Source organism: Somniosus microcephalus, unplaced genomic scaffold, assembly GCF_052327205.1.
Source record: "Somniosus microcephalus isolate GS21.2 unplaced genomic scaffold, FLI_Smic_1.0 unresolved_chr2, whole genome shotgun sequence".
In the NCBI taxonomy this organism is placed as follows: Eukaryota; Metazoa; Chordata; class Chondrichthyes; order Squaliformes; family Somniosidae; genus Somniosus; species Somniosus microcephalus.
The window spans coordinates 31,150,959-31,173,268 of NW_028225180.1; positions in this window are offsets into that span (position 1 = coordinate 31,150,959).

The following is a 22,310-nucleotide window of genomic DNA, read 5'->3' on the forward strand; positions in this document are numbered from 1 at the left end:
CTGGGCCAATCCTTCCCGGTTACACACTGTCTGATATAACTGGGCCCATCCTCCTCGAGTTACAAACTGTCTGATCTCACTGGACCCATCCTCCCGGGTTACACACTGTCTGATCTCACTGGGCACATCCTCCCCGGGTTACAAACCGTCTGATCTCACTTCCCCATCCTCCCCGGGTTACACACTGTCTGATTTCACTGCGCCCATCGTCACCGGGTTACACACTGTCTGATCTCACTGGGACAATCCTTCCCGGTTACACACTGTCTGATTTCACTGCGCCCATCGTCACCGGGTTACACACTGTCTGATCTCACTGGGACAATCCTCCCCGGGTTACACACTGTCTGATCTCACTGGGACAATCCTTCCCGGTTACACACTGTCTGATCTCACTGGGCCCATCCTCCCCGGTTTAAACACTGTATGATCTCACTGGACCCATCCTTCCCGTGTTACACACTGTCTGATCTCACTGGGCCCAACCTCCCCGGGTTACACACTGACTGATCTCACTGGTCCCATCCTCCCCGGGTTACACACTGTCTGATATCACTGTGTCCATCCTCACCGGGTTACACACTGTCTGATCTCACTGTGCCCATCCACCCGGGTTACACATTTTCTGATCTCACTGGGCCCATCCTCCCTGGGTTACACACTGTCTGATCTCACTGGACACATCCTCCCCGTGGAACACACTGTTTAATATCACCGGCCTCACCCTCCCCGGATGACACACTTTCTTATCTCAATGGGCCCATCCTCCCCTGGTTACACACTGTCTGATCTCACTGGGCCCATCCTCCCCGTGTTACACACTGTCTAATCTCTCTGGGCCCATCCTGTGTGGGATGCACACTGTCTGATCTCATTAGATCCATCCTCCACGGGTTACACATTCTGTAATCTCACTGGACCCATCCTCCCCGGGTTACACACTGTCTGATATCACTGGGCCCATCCTCACCGGGTTACACACTGTCTAATCTCACTGTCCCATCCTCCCTTGGTTAAACACTGTCTGATCTCACTGGTCCCAACCTCCCTGTGTTACACACTCTCTAATCTCACTGGACCCATCCTCCCCGGGTTACACACTGACTGGTCTCACTAGGCCCATCCACCCCGGTTTACAAACTGTCTGATCTCACTGAGCCCATCCTCCCCGGGTTACACACTGTCTAATCTCACTGGACCCATCCTCCCCGGGTAACACACTGTCTGATCTCACTGGGCCCATCCTCCCCGGGTTAAACACTGTATGATCTAAATGGACCCATCCTCCCCGTGTTACACACTGTCTGATCTCACTGGGCCTATCCTCCCCGGGTTACACACTGTCTGATCTCACTGGGCCCATCCTGCTTGGGTTACACACTGTCTGATCTCACTGGGCCCATCCTCCCTGGGTAACACACTGTTTAATCTCACTGGGCTCACCCTCTCCGGGTTACAAACTGTCTGATGTCAATGGGCCCATCCTCCCCAAGTTACACACTGTCTAATCTCACTGGGCCCATCCTCACCGGGTTACACACTGCCTAATCTCACTGGGCCCATCCTCACCGGGTTACACACTGCCTAATCTCACTGGGCACATCCTCCCCGGGATACACACTGTCTGATCTCACTGGGACCATCCTCCCGAGATTACACGCTGTCTAATCTCTCTGGGCCCATCCTGCGCGGGTTACACTCTGACTGATCTCATTAGACCCATCCTCCACGGGTTTCACACTGTCTAATCTCACTGGGCCCATCCTGCGCGGGCTACACACTGTCTAATCTCACTGGGCCCATACTCCCCGGGTTACACACTGACTGATCTCAGTTGGCCCATCCTCACCGGGTAACACATTGCCTGATCTCACTGGGCCAATCCTCCCCGGGTTACACACTGCCTGATCTCACTGGTCCCATCCTCGCCGTGTTACACACTGTCTGATCTCACTGGGCCCATCATCCCCGGGTTACACACTGCCTGATCTCACTGGTCCAATCCTCCCCGGGTTACAAACTCTCTGATCTCACTGTGCCCATCCTGCCCGGTTACACACTGTCTAATCTCACTGGACGGATCCACCCCATGTTAAAAACTGTCTGATCTCACTGGGCCCATCCTCCCCGGGATACACACTGTCTGATCTCACTGGGCCCATCCTCCCCGGGCTACACACTGTCTGATCTCACTGTGCCCATCGTCCCCGGGTTACACACTGTCTGATCTCAGTGGGCCCATCCTCCCCGGGTTACACCATGTCTGATGTCTCTGGGCCCATCCTCCCCGGGATACACACCGTCTCATCTGACTGTATCCATCCTCCCCGTGTTACACACTGTCTGATCTCACTGGGCCAATCCTACCTGCGTAACACACTGGCTGATCTCACTGGGCCCATCGTCCCCGGGTTACACACTGTCTCATCTGACTGTATCCATCCTCCCCGTGTTACACACTGTCTGATCTCACTGGGCCAATCCTTCCCGGTTACACACTGTCTGATCTCACTGGGCCCATCCTCCCCGGGTTACACACCGTCTGATCTCACTGGGCCTATCCTCCCCGGGTTACACACTGTCTGACCTCACTGGGCCCATCCTCGCCGGGTTACACACTGTCTAATCTCACTGGCCCATCCTCCCTTGGTTAAACACTGTCTGATCTCACTGGTCCCATCCTCCCAGTGTTACACACTGTCTGATTTCACTGGGCCCATCCTCCCAGTGTTACACACCGTCTGATCTCACCGGGCCCATCCTCCCCGGGTTACACACTGTCTAATCTCACTGTGCCCATCTTCCGCGGGTTACACACTGTCTGGACTTACTTGGCCCATCCTCCCCGGTTTACACACTGCCTGTACTCACTGGGCCCATCCTCCGCGAGTTACACAACGTCTGATCTCACTGGGCCCATCATGCCCGGGTTACACACTGTCTAATCTCACTGGACCCATCCTCCCCGGGTAACACACTGTCTGATCACACTGGGCCATCCTCCCCGGGTTACACACTGTCTAATCTCACTGTCCCATCCTCCCCTGGTAAAACTCTGTCTGATCTCACTGGTCCCATCCTCCCACTGTTACACACTGTCTAATCTTACCTGACCCATCCCCACCGGGTTACACACTGACTGATCTCACTGGGCTCATCCTCCCTGGTTTAGAAACTGTCTGATCTCACTGTCTCCATCCTCCCCGGGTTACACACTGCCTGATCTCACTGGACCCATCCTCCCCGTGTTACACACTGTCTTATCTCACTGGGCCCATCCTCCCCGGGTTACACACTGTCTGATCTCACTGGGCCCATCCTCGCCGGGTTACACACTGTCTAATCTCACTGGCCCATCCTCCCTTGGTTAAGCACTGTCTGATCTCACTGGTCCCATCCTCCCAGTGTTAAACACTGTCTGATTTCACTGGGCCCATCCTCCCAGTGTTACACACTCTCTGATCTCACCGGGCCCATCCTCCCCGGGTTACACACTGTCTAATCTCACTGTGCCCATCTTCCGCGGGTTACACACTGTCTGGACTCACTTGGCACATTCTCCCCGGTTTACACACTGTCTGTACTCACTGGGCCCATCCTCCCCGGGTTACGCACCGTCTGACCTCACTGGGCCCATCATGCCCGGGTTGCACACTGTCTAATCTCACTGGACCCATCCTCCCCGGGTAACACACTGTCTTATCTCACTGGGCCCATCCTCCCCGGGTTACACACTGTCTGATCTCACTGGGCCCATCCTCGCCGGGTTACACACTGTCTAATCTCACTGGCCCATCCTCCCTTGGTTAAGCACTGTCTGATCTCACTGGTCCCATCCTCCCAGTGTTAAACACTGTCTGATTTCACTGGGCCCATCCTCCCAGTGTTACACACTGTCTGATCTCACCGGGCCCATCCTCCCCGGGTTACACACTGTCTAATCTCACTGTGCCCATCTTCCGCGGGTTACACACTGTCTGGACTCACTTGGCCCATTCTCCCCGGTTTACACACTGTCTGTACTCACTGGGCCCATCCTCCCCGGGTTACGCACCGTCTGACCTCACTGGGCCCATCATGCCCGGGTTGCACACTGTCTAATCTCACTGGACCCATCCTCCCCGGGTAACACACTGTCTGATCACACTGGGCCATCCTCCCCGGGTTACACACTGTCTGATCTCACTGGACCCATCCTCCCCGTGTTACACACTGTCTTATCTCACTGGGCCCATCCTCCCCGGGTTACACACTGTCTGATCTCACTGGGCCCATCCTCCCCAGATACACACTGTCTGATCTCACGAGGCCCATCTTCCCCGGCTTACATACTGTCTAATCTCACTGGACCCATCGTCCCCAGGTTACACGCTCCCTGATCTCAATGGGACCATCCTCCACGGGTTACATACTGTCTGATCTCACTGGGCCCATCCCCCCCGGGTTACACACTGACTGATCTCACTGGATCCATCCTCCCCGGGTTACACACTGTCTGATCTCACTGGGCCCATCCTCCCCGGGTTACACACCGCCTCATCTCAGTAGATCCATCCTGCCTGTGTTACACACTTTCTGATCTCACTGGGACAATCTTTCCCGGTTACACACTGTCTGATATCACTGGGCGCTTCCTCCCGGGTAACACACTGTCTGATCACACTGGGCCATCCTCCCCGGGTTACACACTGTCTAATCTCACTGTCCCATCCTCCCCTGGTAAAACTCTGTCTGATCTCACTGGTCCCATCCTCCCAGTGTTACACACTGTCTAATCTTACTTGACCCATCCTCACCGGGTTACACACTGACTGATCTCACTGGGCCCATCCTCCCCGGTTTAGAAACTGTCTGATCTCACTGTGTCCATCCTCCCCGGGCTAAACACTGTCTGATCTCACTGGGCCCATCCTCCCCAGGTTACACACTGGCTTATCTCACTGGGCCCAACATCCCCAGGATACACACTGCCTGATCTCACTGGGCCAATCCTCCCCGGGTTACACACTGTCTGATCTCACTGGCCCCATCCTCCCCGGGTTACACACTGTCTGATCTCAGTGGGCCCATCCTCCCCGGTTTACACACTGTCTGATCGCACTGGACACATCCTTCCCATGTTACACACTGTCTGATCTCACTGAGCCCATCCTCCCCGGGTTACATACTGTCTGATCTCACTGGGCCCATCCTCCCCGGATTACACAGTGCCTTATCTCTCTGGGCCCATCCTCCCCGGGGTACACACTGTTTAATCTCACTGGGCCCATCCTCCCCGGGTAACACCCGGTCTAATCTCACTGCGCCCCTCCTCCCCGGGTTACACATTGTCTGAACTCACTGGGCGTATTCTCCCCGGGGTACACACTGTCTGATTACACTTGGCCCATCCTCCCCAGGTTACACACTGTCTGATGTCACTGGGCCCATCCTCCTCGGGTTACACACTGTCTGATCTCACTGGGCCCATCCTCTCGGGTTACACTATGACTGATCTCACTGGGCCCATCCTCCACAGGTTACACACTGTCTGATCTCACTGGGCCCATCGTCCCTGGGTAACACACTGTCTGATTTCACTGGTCCCATCTTCCCTGGGTTACACACTGTCTGATCTCACTGGACTCATCTTCCCTGGGTTACACACTGTCTGATCTCATTGGGCCCACCTCACTGGGTTACACACTGCCTAAACGAACTGGGCCCATCCTCCCCGGGTTACACACTGTCTGATCTCACTGGGCCAATCCTTCCCGGTTACACACTGTCTGATATAACTGGGCCCATCCTCCTCGAGTTACAAACTGTCTGATCTCACTGGACCCATCCTCCCGGGTTACACACTGTCTGATCTCACTGGGCACATCCTCCCCGGGTTACAAACCGTCTGATCTCACTTCCCCATCCTCCCCGGGTTACACACTGTCTGATTTCACTGCGCCCATCGTCACCGGGTTACACACTGTCTGATCTCACTGGGCCAATCCTTTCCGGTTACACACTGTCTGATTTCACTGCGCCCATCGTCACCGGGTTACACACTGTCTGATCTCACTGGGCCAATCCTTCCCGGTTACACACTGTCTGATCTCACTGGGCCCATCCTCCCCGGGTTACACACCGTCTGATCTCACTGGGCCCATCCTCCCCGGGTTACACACTGTCTGACCTCACTGGGCCCATCCTCGCCGGGTTACACACTGTCTAATCTCACTGGCCCATCCTCCCTTGGTTAAACACTGTCTGATCTCACTGGTCCCATCCTCCCAGTGTTACACACTGTCTGATTTCACTGGGCCCATCCTCCCAGTGTTACACACCGTCTGATCTCACCGGGCCCATCCTCCCCGGGTTACACACTGTCTAATCTCACTGTGCCCATCTTCCGCGGGTTACACACTGTCTGGACTTACTTGGCCCATCCTCCCCGGTTTACACACTGCCTGTACTCACTGGGCCCATCCTCCGCGAGTTACACAACGTCTGATCTCACTGGGCCCATCATGCCCGGGTTACACACTGTCTAATCTCACTGGACCCATCCTCCCCGGGTAACACACTGTCTGATCACACTGGGCCATCCTCCCCGGGTTACACACTGTCTAATCTCACTGTCCCATCCTCCCCTGGTAAAACTCTGTCTGATCTCACTGGTCCCATCCTCCCACTGTTACACACTGTCTAATCTTACCTGACCCATCCCCACCGGGTTACACACTGACTGATCTCACTGGGCTCATCCTCCCTGGTTTAGAAACTGTCTGATCTCACTGTCTCCATCCTCCCCGGGTTACACACTGCCTGATCTCACTGGACCCATCCTCCCCGTGTTACACACTGTCTTATCTCACTGGGCCCATCCTCCCCGGGTTACACACTGTCTGATCTCACTGGGCCCATCCTCGCCGGGTTACACACTGTCTAATCTCACTGGCCCATCCTCCCTTGGTTAAGCACTGTCTGATCTCACTGGTCCCATCCTCCCAGTGTTAAACACTGTCTGATTTCACTGGGCCCATCCTCCCAGTGTTACACACTCTCTGATCTCACCGGGCCCATCCTCCCCGGGTTACACACTGTCTAATCTCACTGTGCCCATCTTCCGCGGGTTACACACTGTCTGGACTCACTTGGCACATTCTCCCCGGTTTACACACTGTCTGTACTCACTGGGCCCATCCTCCCCGGGTTACGCACCGTCTGACCTCACTGGGCCCATCATGCCCGGGTTGCACACTGTCTAATCTCACTGGACCCATCCTCCCCGGGTAACACACTGTCTTATCTCACTGGGCCCATCCTCCCCGGGTTACACACTGTCTGATCTCACTGGGCCCATCCTCGCCGGGTTACACACTGTCTAATCTCACTGGCCCATCCTCCCTTGGTTAAGCACTGTCTGATCTCACTGGTCCCATCCTCCCAGTGTTAAACACTGTCTGATTTCACTGGGCCCATCCTCCCAGTGTTACACACTGTCTGATCTCACCGGGCCCATCCTCCCCGGGTTACACACTGTCTAATCTCACTGTGCCCATCTTCCGCGGGTTACACACTGTCTGGACTCACTTGGCCCATTCTCCCCGGTTTACACACTGTCTGTACTCACTGGGCCCATCCTCCCCGGGTTACGCACCGTCTGACCTCACTGGGCCCATCATGCCCGGGTTGCACACTGTCTAATCTCACTGGACCCATCCTCCCCGGGTAACACACTGTCTGATCACACTGGGCCATCCTCCCCGGGTTACACACTGTCTGATCTCACTGGACCCATCCTCCCCGTGTTACACACTGTCTTATCTCACTGGGCCCATCCTCCCCGGGTTACACACTGTCTGATCTCACTGGGCCCATCCTCCCCAGATACACACTGTCTGATCTCACGAGGCCCATCTTCCCCGGCTTACATACTGTCTAATCTCACTGGACCCATCGTCCCCAGGTTACACGCTCCCTGATCTCAATGGGACCATCCTCCACGGGTTACATACTGTCTGATCTCACTGGGCCCATCCCCCCCGGGTTACACACTGACTGATCTCACTGGATCCATCCTCCCCGGGTTACACACTGTCTGATCTCACTGGGCCCATCCTCCCCGGGTTACACACCGCCTCATCTCAGTAGATCCATCCTGCCTGTGTTACACACTTTCTGATCTCACTGGGACAATCTTTCCCGGTTACACACTGTCTGATATCACTGGGCGCTTCCTCCCGGGTAACACACTGTCTGATCACACTGGGCCATCCTCCCCGGGTTACACACTGTCTAATCTCACTGTCCCATCCTCCCCTGGTAAAACTCTGTCTGATCTCACTGGTCCCATCCTCCCAGTGTTACACACTGTCTAATCTTACTTGACCCATCCTCACCGGGTTACACACTGACTGATCTCACTGGGCCCATCCTCCCCGGTTTAGAAACTGTCTGATCTCACTGTGTCCATCCTCCCCGGGCTACACACTGTCTGATCTCACTGGGCCCATCCTCCCCAGGTTACACACTGGCTTATCTCACTGGGCCCAACATCCCCAGGATACACACTGCCTGATCTCACTGGGCCAATCCTCCCCGGGTTACACACTGTCTGATCTCACTGGCCCCATCCTCCCCGGGTTACACACTGTCTGATCTCAGTGGGCCCATCCTCCCCGGTTTACACACTGTCTGATCGCACTGGACACATCCTTCCCATGTTACACACTGTCTGATCTCACTGAGCCCATCCTCCCCGGGTTACATACTGTCTGATCTCACTGGGCCCATCCTCCCCGGATTACACAGTGCCTTATCTCTCTGGGCCCATCCTCCCCGGGGTACACACTGTTTAATCTCACTGGGCCCATCCTCCCCGGGTAACACCCGGTCTAATCTCACTGCGCCCCTCCTCCCCGGGTTACACATTGTCTGAACTCACTGGGCGTATTCTCCCCGGGGTACACACTGTCTGATTACACTTGGCCCATCCTCCCCAGGTTACACACTGTCTGATGTCACTGGGCCCATCCTCCTCGGGTTACACACTGTCTGATCTCACTGGGCCCATCCTCTCGGGTTACACTATGACTGATCTCACTGGGCCCATCCTCCACAGGTTACACACTGTCTGATCTCACTGGGCCCATCGTCCCTGGGTAACACACTGTCTGATTTCACTGGTCCCATCTTCCCTGGGTTACACACTGTCTGATCTCACTGGACTCATCTTCCCTGGGTTACACACTGTCTGATCTCATTGGGCCCACCTCACTGGGTTACACACTGCCTAAACGAACTGGGCCCATCCTCCCCGGGTTACACACTGTCTGATCTCACTGGGCCAATCCTTCCCGGTTACACACTGTCTGATATAACTGGGCCCATCCTCCTCGAGTTACAAACTGTCTGATCTCACTGGACCCATCCTCCCGGGTTACACACTGTCTGATCTCACTGGGCACATCCTCCCCGGGTTACAAACCGTCTGATCTCACTTCCCCATCCTCCCCGGGTTACACACTGTCTGATTTCACTGCGCCCATCGTCACCGGGTTACACACTGTCTGATCTCACTGGGCCAATCCTTTCCGGTTACACACTGTCTGATTTCACTGCGCCCATCGTCACCGGGTTACACACTGTCTGATCTCACTGGGACAATCCTTCCCGGTTACACACTGTCTGATTTCACTGCGCCCATCGTCACCGGGTTACACACTGTCTGATCTCACTGGGACAATCCTCCCCGGGTTACACACTGTCTGATTTCACTGTGCCCATCGTCACCGGGTTACACACTGTCTGATCTCACTGGGACAATCCTTCCCGGTTACACACTGTCTGATCTCACTGGGCCCATCCTCCCCGGTTTAAACACTGTATGATCTCACTGGACCCATCCTTCCCGTGTTACACACTGTCTGATCTCACTGGGCCCAACCTCCCCGGGTTACACACTGACTGATCTCACTGGTCCCATCCTCCCCGGGTTACACACTGTCTGATATCACTGTGTCCATCCTCACCGGGTTACACACTGTCTGATCTCACTGTGCCCATCCACCCGGGTTACACATTTTCTGATCTCACTGGGCCCATCCTCCCTGGGTTACACACTGTCTGATCTCACTGGACACATCCTCCCCGTGGAACACACTGTTTTATATCACCGGCCTCACCCTCCCCGGATGACACACTTTCTTATCTCAATGGGCCCATCCTCCCCTGGTTACACACTGTCTGATCTCACTGGGCCCATCCTCCCCGTGTTACACACTGTCTAATCTCTCTGGGCTCATCCTGTGTGGGTTGCACACTGTCTGATCTCATTAGATCCATCCTCCACGGGTTACACATTCTGTAATCTCACTGGACCCATCCTCCCCGGGTTACACACTGTCTGATATCACTGGGCCCATCCTCACCGGGTTACACACTGTCTAATCTCACTGTCCCATCCTCCCTTGGTTAAACACTGTCTGATCTCACTGGTCCCATCCTCCCTGTGTTACACACTCTCTAATCTCACTGGACCCATCCTCCCCGGGTTACACACTGACTGGTCTCACTAGGCCCATCCACCCCGGTTTACAAACTGTCTGATCTCACTGAGCCCATCCTCCCCGGGTTACACACCGTCTGATCTCACTGGGCCCATCCTGCCCGGGTTACACACTGTCTAATCTCACTGGACCCATCCTCCCCGGGTAACACACTGTCTGATCTCACTGGGCCCATCCTCCCCGGGTTAAACACTGTATGATCTAAATGGACCCATCCTCCCCGTGTTACACACTGTCTGATCTCACTGGGCCTATCCTCCCCGGGTTACCCACTGTCTGATCTCACTAGGCCCATGCTCCCCGGGTTGCACACTGTCTGATCTCACTGGGCCCATCCTCCCTGGGTTACACACTGTCTGATCTCACTGGGCCCATCCTCCCTGGGTTACACACTGTCTGATCTCACCGGACACATCCTCCCTGGGTAACACACTGTCTGATCTCACCGGACACATCCTCCCTGGGTAACACACTGTTTAATCTCACTGGGCTCACCCTCTCCGGGTTACAAACTGTCTGATGTCAATGGGCCCATCCTGCCTGGGTTACACACTGTCTGATCTCACTGGGCCCATCCTCACCGGGTTACACACTGCCTAATCTCACTGGGCACATCCTCCCCGGGATACACACTGTCTGATCTCACTGGGACCATCCTCCCGAGATTACACGCTGTCTAATCTCTCTGGGCCCATCCTGCGCGGGTTACACTCTGACTGATCTCATTAGACCCATCCTCCACGGGTTTCACACTGTCTAATCTCACTGGACCCATCCTTCCCGGCTTACACACTGTCTAATCTCACTGGGCCCATCCTGCGCGGGCTACACACTGTCTAATCTCACTGGGCCCATACTCCCCGGGTTACACACTGACTGATCTCAGTTGGCCCATCCTCACCGGGTAACACATTGCCTGATCTCACTGGGCCAATCCTCCCCGGGTTACACACTGCCTGATCTCACTGGTCCCATCCTCGCCGTGTTACACACTGTCTGATCTCACTGGGCCCATCATCCCCGGGTTACACACTGCCTGATCTCACTGGTCCCATCCTCCCCGGGTTACAAACTCTCTGATCTCACTGGGCACACCCTCCCCGGATTACACTCCGTCTGATCTCACTGTGCCCATCCTGCCCGGTTACACACTGTCTAATCTCACTGGACGGATCCACCCCATGTTAAAAACTGTCTGATCTCACTGGGCCCATCCTCCCCGGGATACACACTGTCTGATCTCACTGGGCCCATCCTCCCCGGGCTACACACTGTCTGATCTCACTGTGCCCATCGTCCCCGGGTTACACACTGTCTGATCTCAGTGGGCCCATCCTCCCCGGGATACACACCGTCTGATCTCACTGAGCCAATCCTACCTGCGTAACACACTGTCTGATGTCACTGGGCCCATCCTCCTCGGGTTACACACTGTCTGATCTCACTGGGCCCATCCTCTCGGGTTACACTATGACTGATCTCACTGGGCCCATCCTCCACAGGTTACACACTGTCTGATCTCACTGGGCCCATCGTCCCTGGGTAACACACTGTCTGATTTCACTGGTCCCATCTTCCCTGGGTTACACACTGTCTGATCTCACTGGACTCATCCTCCCCGGGTAACAACCTGTTCAATCTCACAGGGCTCACCCTCCCCGGGTTACACACTATCTTATCTCAATGGGCCCATCCTCCCCAGGTTACACACTGTCTGATCTCATTGGGCCCACCTCACTGGGTTACACACTGCCTAAATGAACTGGGCCCATCCTCCCCGGGTTACACACTGTTTGATCTCACTGGGCCAATCCTTCCCGGTTACACACTGTCTGATATAACTGGGCCCATCCTCCTCGAGTTACAAATTGTCTGATCTCACTGGACCCATCCTCCCGGGTTACACACTGTCTGATCTCACTGGGCACATCCTCCCCGGGTTACAAACCGTCTGATCTCACTTCCCCATCCTCCCCGGGTTACACACTGTCTGATTTCACTGCGCCCATCGTCACCGGGTTACACACTGTCTGATCTCACTGGGACAATCCTTCCCGGTTACACACTGTCTGATTTCACTGGGCCCATCCTCCCCGGGATACACACTGTCTGATCTCACTGGGCCCATCCTCCCCGGGCTACACACTGTCTGATCTCACTGTGCCCATCGTCCCCGGGTTACACACTGTCTGATCTCAGTGGGCCCAACCTCCCCGGGATACACACCGTCTGATCTCACTGAGCCAATCCTACCTGCGTAACACACTGGCTGATCTCACTGGGCCCATCGTCCCCGGGTTACACACTGTCTCATCTGACTGTATCCATCCTCCCCGTGTTACACACTGTCTGATCTCACTGGGCCAATCCTTCCCGGTTACACACTGTCTGATCTCACTGGGCCCATCCTCCAGGGTTACACACTGTCTGATCTCACTGGGCCAATCCTTCCAGGTTACAAACTGTCTGATCTCACTGGGCCCATCCTCCCGGGTTACACACTGTCTGATGTCACTGGGCCCATCCTGCCCGGGTTACACACTGTCTAATCTCACTGGACAGATCCCCCCCGGGTAACACACTGTTTAATCTCACTGGGCTCACCCTCCACGTGTTACACACTGTCTGATCTCACTGGTCCCATCCTCCCCGTGTTAAACACTGTCTGATCTCACTGGGCCCATCCATCCGGGGTCACACGCTGTCTGATCTCACTGGGTCCATCCTCACCGGGTTACACACTGTCTGATCTCACTGTGCCCATCCTCCCCAGGTTACACACTGTCTGATCTCACAGGGCCCATCCTCCCTGGGTTACACACTGTCTGATCTCACTGGGCCCATCCTCCCTGGGTTGCACAATGTATGATCTCACTGGACACATCCTCCCCGGTTAACACACTGTTTAATCTCACTGGGCTCACCCTCCTCGGGTTACACACTTTCTGATCTCAATGGGCCCATCCACCCCAGGTTACACACTGTGTGATCTCACTGGGCCCATCCTCACCGGGTTACACACTGCCAAATCGCACTGGGCCCATCCTCCTCGGGTTACACACTGTCTGATCACACTGGGCCCATCCTCCCCGCGTTACACACTGTCTAATCTCTCTGGGCCCATACTGCGCGGATTAAATTCTGACTGATCTCATTAGACCCATCCTCCACGGGTTTCACACTGTCTCATCTAACTGGACCCATCCTCCCCGCGTTACACACTGTCTAATCTCTCTGGGCACATACTGCGCGGGTTAAATTCTGACTGATCTCATTAGACCCATCCTCCACGGGTTTCACACTGTCTCATCTAACTGGACCCATCCTCCCCAGGTTACACACTGTCTAATCTCACTGGGCCAATACTCCCCGGGCTACGCACTGTTGATCTCACTGGGCCCATCCTCCCCGGGTTACACACTGACTTATCTCACTGGGCCCAACCTCCCCGGGATACACACTGCCTGATCTCACTGGGCCAATCCTCCCCGGGTTACACACTGTCTGATCTCACTGGCCCCATCCTCCCCGGGTTACACACTGTCTGATTTCACTGTGCCCATCGTCCCCGGGTTACACACTGTCTGATCTCACTGGACCCATCCTCACCGGGTAACACACTGTCTGATCTCAGTGGGCCCATCCTCCCCGGTTTACACACTGTCTGATCTCACTGGACGCATCCTTCCCGTGTTACGCACTGTCTGATCTCACTGAGCCCATCCTCCCCGGGTTACATACTGTCTGATCTCACTGGGCCCATCCTCCCCGGATTACACAGTGTCTTATCTCACTGGGCCCATCCTCCCCGGGGTACACACTGTCTAATCTCACTGGGCCCATCCCCCCGGGTAACACCCGGTCTAATATCACTGGGCCCATCCTCCCCGGGTTACACATTGTCTGAACTCACTGGGCGTATTCTCCCCGGGGTACACACTGTCTGATTACACTGGGCCCATCCGCCCCAGGTTACACACTGTCTGATGTCACAGGGCCCATCCTCCCCGGGTTACACACCGTCTGATCTCACTGGGCCCATCCTCCACAGGTTACACACTGTCTGATCTCACTGGGCCCATCCTCCCTGGGTTAAACACTGTCTGATTTCACTGGTCCCATCTTCCCTGGGTTACACACTGTCTGATCTCACTGGACACATCCTCCCCGGGTAACACCCTGTTTAATCTCACTGGGCTCACCCTCCCCGGGTTACACACTATCTGATCAATGGGCCCATGCTCCCCAGGTTACACACTGTCTTATCTCATTGGGCCCGCTTCACCGGGTTACTCACTGCCTAATCTCACTGGGACTATCCTCCCCGCGTTACACACTATCTGATCTCACTGGGCACATCCTCCCCGGGTTACACACTGTCTGATTTCACTGGGCCCATCGTCCCCGGGTTACACGCTGTCTGATCTCACTGGGCCAATCCTTCCCGGTTACACACTGTCTGAGCTCACTGGGCCCATCCTCCCCGGTTACACACTGTCTGAGCTCACTGGGCCCATCCTCCCGGGTTACATACTCTCTGATCCCACTGGGCCCATCCTCCCCTGGTTTACACACTGTATGATCTCACTGGACCCATCCTTCACGTGTTACACACTGTCTGATCTCACTGGACCCATCCTCCCCGGGTTACACACTGACTGATCTCACTGGGCCCATCCTCCCCAGGTTATACACTGTCTGATATCACTGTGTCCATCCTCACCGGGTTACACACTGTCTGATCTCACTATGCCCATCCTGCCCGGGTTACACATATTCTGATCTCACTGGGCTCATCCTCCCTGGGTTACACACTGTCTGATCTCACTGGACACATCCTCCCCGGGGAACACGCTGTTTAATCTCACCGGGCTCACCCTCCCCGGATTACACATTTTCTTATCTCAAAGGGCCCATCCTCCCCTGGTTACACACTGTCTGATCTCACGAGGCCCATCCTCACCGGGGTATGCACTGCGGAATCTCACTGGGCCCATCCTCCCCGGGTTACACACTGTCTGATCTCAGTGGGCCCATCCTCCCCGGGTTACACACTGTCTAATCTCTCAGCGCCCATCCTGCGCGGGTTATACACTGTCTGATCTAATTAGACCCATCCTCCACGGGTTACACACTGTCTAATCTCACTGTCCCATCCTCCTCTGGTTACACACTGTCTGATCTCACTGGGCCCATCATCGCCGGGTTACACACTGTCTAATCTCAGTGGCCCATCCTCCCTTGGTTGAACACTGTCTGAAATCACTGGTCCCATCCTCCCAGTGTTACACACTGTCTGATCTCACTGGGCACATCCTCCCCGGGTTACATTCTGTCTGTACTCACTGGGCCCATCCTCCCTGGGTTAAATACTGTAAGATCTCACTGGGTCCATCCTCCCCAGGTTACACACCGTCTGATCTCACTGGGCCCATCATGCCCGGGTTACACACTGTCTAATCTCACTGGACACATCCTCCCCGGGTAACACACTGTCTGATCACACTGGGCCCATCCTCCCCGGGTTACACACTGTCTGATCTCTCTGGGCCCATCATGCCCAGGTTACACACTGTCTAATCTCACTGGACCCATCCTCCCCGGGTAACACACTGTCTGATCACACTGGGCCCATCCTCCTCGGGTGACACACTGTCTAATCTCACTGGGCCCACCCCCCCCGGGTAACACCCGGTCTAATCTCACTGGGCCCATCCTCCCCGGGTTCCACATTGTCTGAACTCACTGGGCGTATTCTCCCCGGGGTACACACTGTCTGATTTCACTGGGCCCATCCTCCCCAGGTTAAGCACTGTCTGATGTCACTGGGCCCATCCTCCCCGGGTTACACACTGTCTGACCTCACTGGGCCCATCCTCACGGGTTACACTATGTCTGATCTCACTGGGCCCATCCTCCACAGGTTACACACTGTCTGATCTCACTGGGCCCATCCTCCCTGGGTTACACACTGTCTGATTTCACTGGTCCTATCTTCCCTGGGTTACACACTGTTTGATCTCACTGGACACATCCTCCCCGGCAAACACCCTGTTAAATCTCTCTGCGCTCACCCTCCCCGGGTTACACACTATCTGATCTCAATGGGCCCATCCTCCCCAGGTTACACACTGTCTGATCTCATTGGGCCCGCCTCACCGGGTTACTCACTGCCTAATCTCACTGGGCCCATCCTCCCCGGGTTACACACTGTCTAATCTCACTGGGCCAATCCTTCCCGGTTACACACTGTCTGATATAACTGGGCCCATCCTCCCCGAGTTACAAACTGTCTGATCTCCCTGGGCCCATCCTCCCGGGTTACACACTATCTGATCTCACTGGGCACATCCTCACCGGGTTACAAACCGTCTGATCTCACTTCCCCATCCTCCCCGGGTTACACACTGTCTGATTTCACTGTGCCCATCGTCCCCGGGTTACACACTTTCTGATCTCACTGGGCCAATCCTTCCCGGTTACACACGGTCTGATCTCACTGGGCCCATCCTCCCCGGGTTATACACTGTCTGATATCACTGTGTCCATCCTCACCGGGTTACACAGTGTCTGATCTCACTGTGCCCATCCTCCCCGGGTTACACATTTTCTGATCTCACTGGGCCCACCCTCCCTGGGTTACACACTGGCTGATCTCACTGGACACCTCCTCCCCGGGGAACACACTGTTTAATCTCACCGGGCTCACCCTCCCCGGATTACACACTTTCTTATCTCAAGGGGCCCATCCTCCCTTGGTTACACACTGACTGATCTCACTGGACACATCCTCCCCGGGGAACACACTGTTTAATCTGACCGGGCTCACCCTCCCCGGATTACACAATTTCTTATCTCAAGGGGCCCATCCTCCACTGGTTACACACTGTCTGATCTCACTGGGCCCATCCTCACCAGGTTACGCACTGCGGAATCTCACTGGGCCCATCCTCCCCGGGTTACACACTGTCTGATCTCAGTGGGCCCATTCTCCCCGGGTTACACACTGTCTAATCTCTCTGGGCCCATCCTGCGTGGGTTATACACTGTCTGATCTCATTAGACCCATCCTCCACGGGTTACACATTGTGTTATCTCACTGGACCCATCCTCCCCGGGTTGCACACTGTCTGATCTCACTGGGCCCATCCTCGCCGGGTTACACACTGCTTAATCTCACTGTCCCATCCTCCTCTGGTTAAACACTGTCTGATCTCACTGATCCCATCCTCCCAGTGTTAGACACAGTCTAATCTTACTGGACCCATCCTCTCCGGGTTACACACTGACTGATCTCACTGGGCCCATCCTCCCGGTTTACAAACTGTCTGATCTCACTGGACCAATCCTCCCCGGGTAACACACTATCTGATCTCACTGGGCCCATCCTCCCCGGGTTACACACTGTCTGATCTCACTGTGCCCATCGTCCCCGGGTTAGACACTGTCTGATCTCACTGGGCCCATCCTCCCAGTGTTACACACTGTCTGATCTCACTGGGCCCATCCTCCCCGGGTTACACACTGTCTAATCTCACTGGACCCATCCTCCCAGTGTTACACACTGTCTGATCTCACTGGGCACATCCTCCCCGGGTTACATTCTGTCTGTACTCACTGGGCCCATCCTCCCTGGGTTAAATACTGTAAGATCTCACTGGGCCCATCCTCCCCAGGTTACACACCGTCTGATCTCACTGGGCCCATCATGCCCGGGTTACACACTGTCTAATCTCACTGGACACATCCTCCCCGGGTAACACACTGTCTGATCACACTGGGCCCATCCTCCCCGGGTTACACACTGTCTGATCTCTCTGGGCCCATCATGCCCAGGTTACACACTGTCTAATCTCACTGGACCCATCCTCCCCGGGTAACACACTGTCTGATCACACTGGGCCCATCCTCCTCGGGTGACACACTGTCTAATCTCACTGGGCCCACCCCCCCCGGGTAACACCCGGTCTAATCTCACTGGGCCCATCCTCCCCGGGTTACACATTGTCTGAACTCACTGGGCGTATTCTCCCCGGGGTACACACTGTCTGATTTCACTGGGCCCATCCTCCCCAGGTTAAGCACTGTCTGATGTCACTGGGCCCATCCTCCCCGGGTTACACACTGTCTGACCTCACTGGGCCCATCCTCACGGGTTACACTATGTCTGATCTCACTGGGCCCATCCTCCACAGGTTACACACTGTCTGATCTCACTGGGCCCATCCTCCCTGGGTTACACACTGTCTGATTTCACTGGTCCTATCTTCCCTGGGTTACACACTGTCTGATCTCACTGGACACATCCTCCCCGGGAAACACCCTGTTAAATCTCTCTGCGCTCACCCTCCCCGGGTTACACACTATCTGATCTCAATGGGCCCATCCTCCCCAGGTTACACACTGTCTGATCTCATTGGGCCCGCCTCACCGGGTTACTCACTGCCTAATCTCACTGGGCCCATCCTCCCCGGGTTACACACTGTCTAATCTCACTGGGCCAATCCTTCCCGGTTACACACTGTCTGATATAACTGGGCCCATCCTCCCCGAGTTACAAACTGTCTGATCTCCCTGGGCCCATCCTCCTGGGATACACACTGTCTGATCTCACTGGGCACATCCTCACCGGGTTACAAACCGTCTGATCTCACTGCCCCCATCCTCCCCGGGTTACACACTGTCTGATCTCACTGGCCCCATCCTCCCCGGGTTACACACTGTCTGATTTCACTGTGCCCATCGTCACCGGGTTACACACTGTCTGATTTCACTGTGCCCATCGTCCCCGGGTTACACACTTTCTGATCTCACTGGGCCAATCCTTCCCGGTTACACACGGTCTGATCTCACTGGTCCCATCCTCCCCGGGTTATACACTGTCTGATATCACTGTGTCCATCCTCACCGGGTTACACACTGTCTGATCTCACTGTGCCCATCCTCCCTGGGTTACACATTTTCTGATCTCACTGGGCCCATCCTCCCTGGGTTACACACTGGCTGATCTCACTGGACACCTCCTCCCCGGGGAACACACTGTTTAATCTCACCGGGCTCACCCTCCCCGGATTACACACTTTCTTATCTCAAGGGGCCCATCCTCCCCTGGTTACACACTGACTGATCTCACTGGACACATCCTCCCCGGGGAACACACTGTTTAAACTGACCGGGCTCACCCTCCCCGGATTACACACTTTCTTATCTCAAGGGGCCCATCCTCCACTGGTTACACACTGTCTGATCTCACTGGGCCCATCCTCACCGGGTTACGCACTGCGGAATCTCACTGGGCCCATCCTCCCCGGGTTACACACTGTCTGATCTCAGTGGGCCCATTCTCCCCGGGTTACACACTGTCTAATCTCGCTGGGCCCATCCTGCGTGGGTTATACACTGTCTGATCTAATTAGACCCATCCTCCACGGGTTACACATTGTGTTATCTCACTGGACCCATCTTCCCCGGGTTACACACTGTCTGATCTCACTGGGCCCATCCTCGCCGGGTTACACACTGCTTAATCTCACTGTCCCATCCTCCTCTGGTTAAACACTGTCTGCTCTCACTGATCCCATCCTCCCAGTGTTTGACACAGTCTAATCTTACTGGACCCATCCTCTCCGGGTTACACACTGACTGATCTCACTGGGCCCATCCTCCCCGTTTACAAACTGTCTGATCTCACTGGACCAATCCTCCCCGGGTAACACACTGTCTGATCTCACTGGGCCCATCCTCCCCGGGTTACACACTGTCTGATCTCACTGTGCCCATCGTCCCCGGGTTAGACACTGTCTGATCTCACTGGGCCCATCCTCCCAGTGTTACACACTGTCTGATCTCACTGGGCCCATCATCGTCGGGTTAGACACTGTCTAACCTCACTGGCCCATCCTCCCTTGGTTAAACACTGTCTGATCTCACTGGTCCCATCCTCCCAGTGTTACACACTGTCTGATCTCACTGGGCCCATCCTCCCCGGGTTACACACTGTCTAATCTCACTGGACCCATCCTCCCCGGGTTACACACTGTCTAATCTCACTGGACCCATCCTCCCCGGTTTACACACCGTCTGATCTCACTGGGCCCATCATGCCCGGGTTACACACTGTCTAATTTCACTGGACCCATCCTCCCCGGGTAACACACTGTCTGATCACACTGGGCCCATCCTCCCTGGGTTATACACTGTCTGATCTCACTGGACTCATCCTCCTCGTGTTACACACTGTCTGATCTCACTGGGTCCATCCTCCCCGGGTTACACACTGTCTGATCTCACTGGGCCCATCCTCCACAGATTACACACTGTCTGATCTCACTAGGCCCATCTTCCCCGGGTTACACACTGTCTAATCTCACTGGACCCATCGGCCCCTGGTTACACGCTCTCTGATCTCGCTGGATCCATCCTCTCCGGGTTACACACTGTCTGGTCTCACTGGGCCCATCCTCCCTCGGTTACATACTGTAAGATCTCACTGGGCCCATCCTCCCCGGGTTGCACACCGTCTGATCTCACTGGGCCCATCATGACCGGGTTACACACTGTCTAATCTCACTGGACCCATCCTCCCCGGGTAACACATTGTCTGATCAAACTGGGCCGATCCTCCCCGGGTTACACACTGTCTGATCTCACTGGGCCCATCCTCCCCGGGTTACACACTGTCTGATCTCACTGGGTCCATCCTCCCCGGGTTACACACTGTCTGATCTCACTGGGCCCATCGTCCCCGGGTTACACAGTGTCTGATCTCACTGGATCTATCCTCCCCGGGTTACACACTCTCCGATCTCACTGGGCCCATCCTCCATGGCTACACCCTGTCCAAACTCACTGCGCCCATCCTCCCCGGGTTACACACTGTTTGATCTCACTGGGCCCATCCATCCCCGGTTACACACTGTCTGATCTCACTGGGCCCATCCTACCCGGGTAACACACTGTCTGATCTCACTGGGCCCATCCTCCCCGGGTTACACACCGTCTCATCTCAGTAGATCCATCCTGCCTGTGTTACACACTTTCTGATCTCACTCGGACAATCCTTCCCTGTTACACACTGTCTGATATCACTGGGCCCATCCTCCCCCGGTGACAAACTGTCTGATCTCACTGGATGCATCCTCCCGGGTTACACACTGCTGATCTCACAGGGCCCATCCTCCCCGGGTTACACACCGACTGATCTCACTTGGCCCATCCTGCCTGGGTTACACACCGTCGAATCACACTGGAGACATCCTGACCGGGTAACACACTGTCTGATCTCACTTTGTCCATCCTGCCCGGGTTACACACTGTCTGATATCACTGGGCCCAGCTTCCCGGTGTTACACACTGTCTAATCTCACTGGACCCATCATCCCCGGGTTACAAGCTGTCTGATCTCACTGGGCCCATCCTCCCCTGGTTACACACTGTCTGATCTCACTGGGCCCATCCTCCATGGCTACACAATGTATGATCTCACTGGGCCCATCCTCCCCGGGTTACACACCGTCTGATCTTACTGGGCCCATCCTCCTCCGGGTTACATTCTGTCTGATCTCACTGTGCCCATCCTCCCTGGGTTATACATTTTCGGATCACACTGGGCCCATCCTCCCTGGGTTACACACTGTTTGATCTCACTGGACATATCCTCCCCGGGGAGCACACTGTTTAATCTCACCAGGCTCACCCTCCCCGCATTACACACTTTCTTATCTCAATGGGCCCATCCTCCCCTGGTTACACACTGTCTGATCC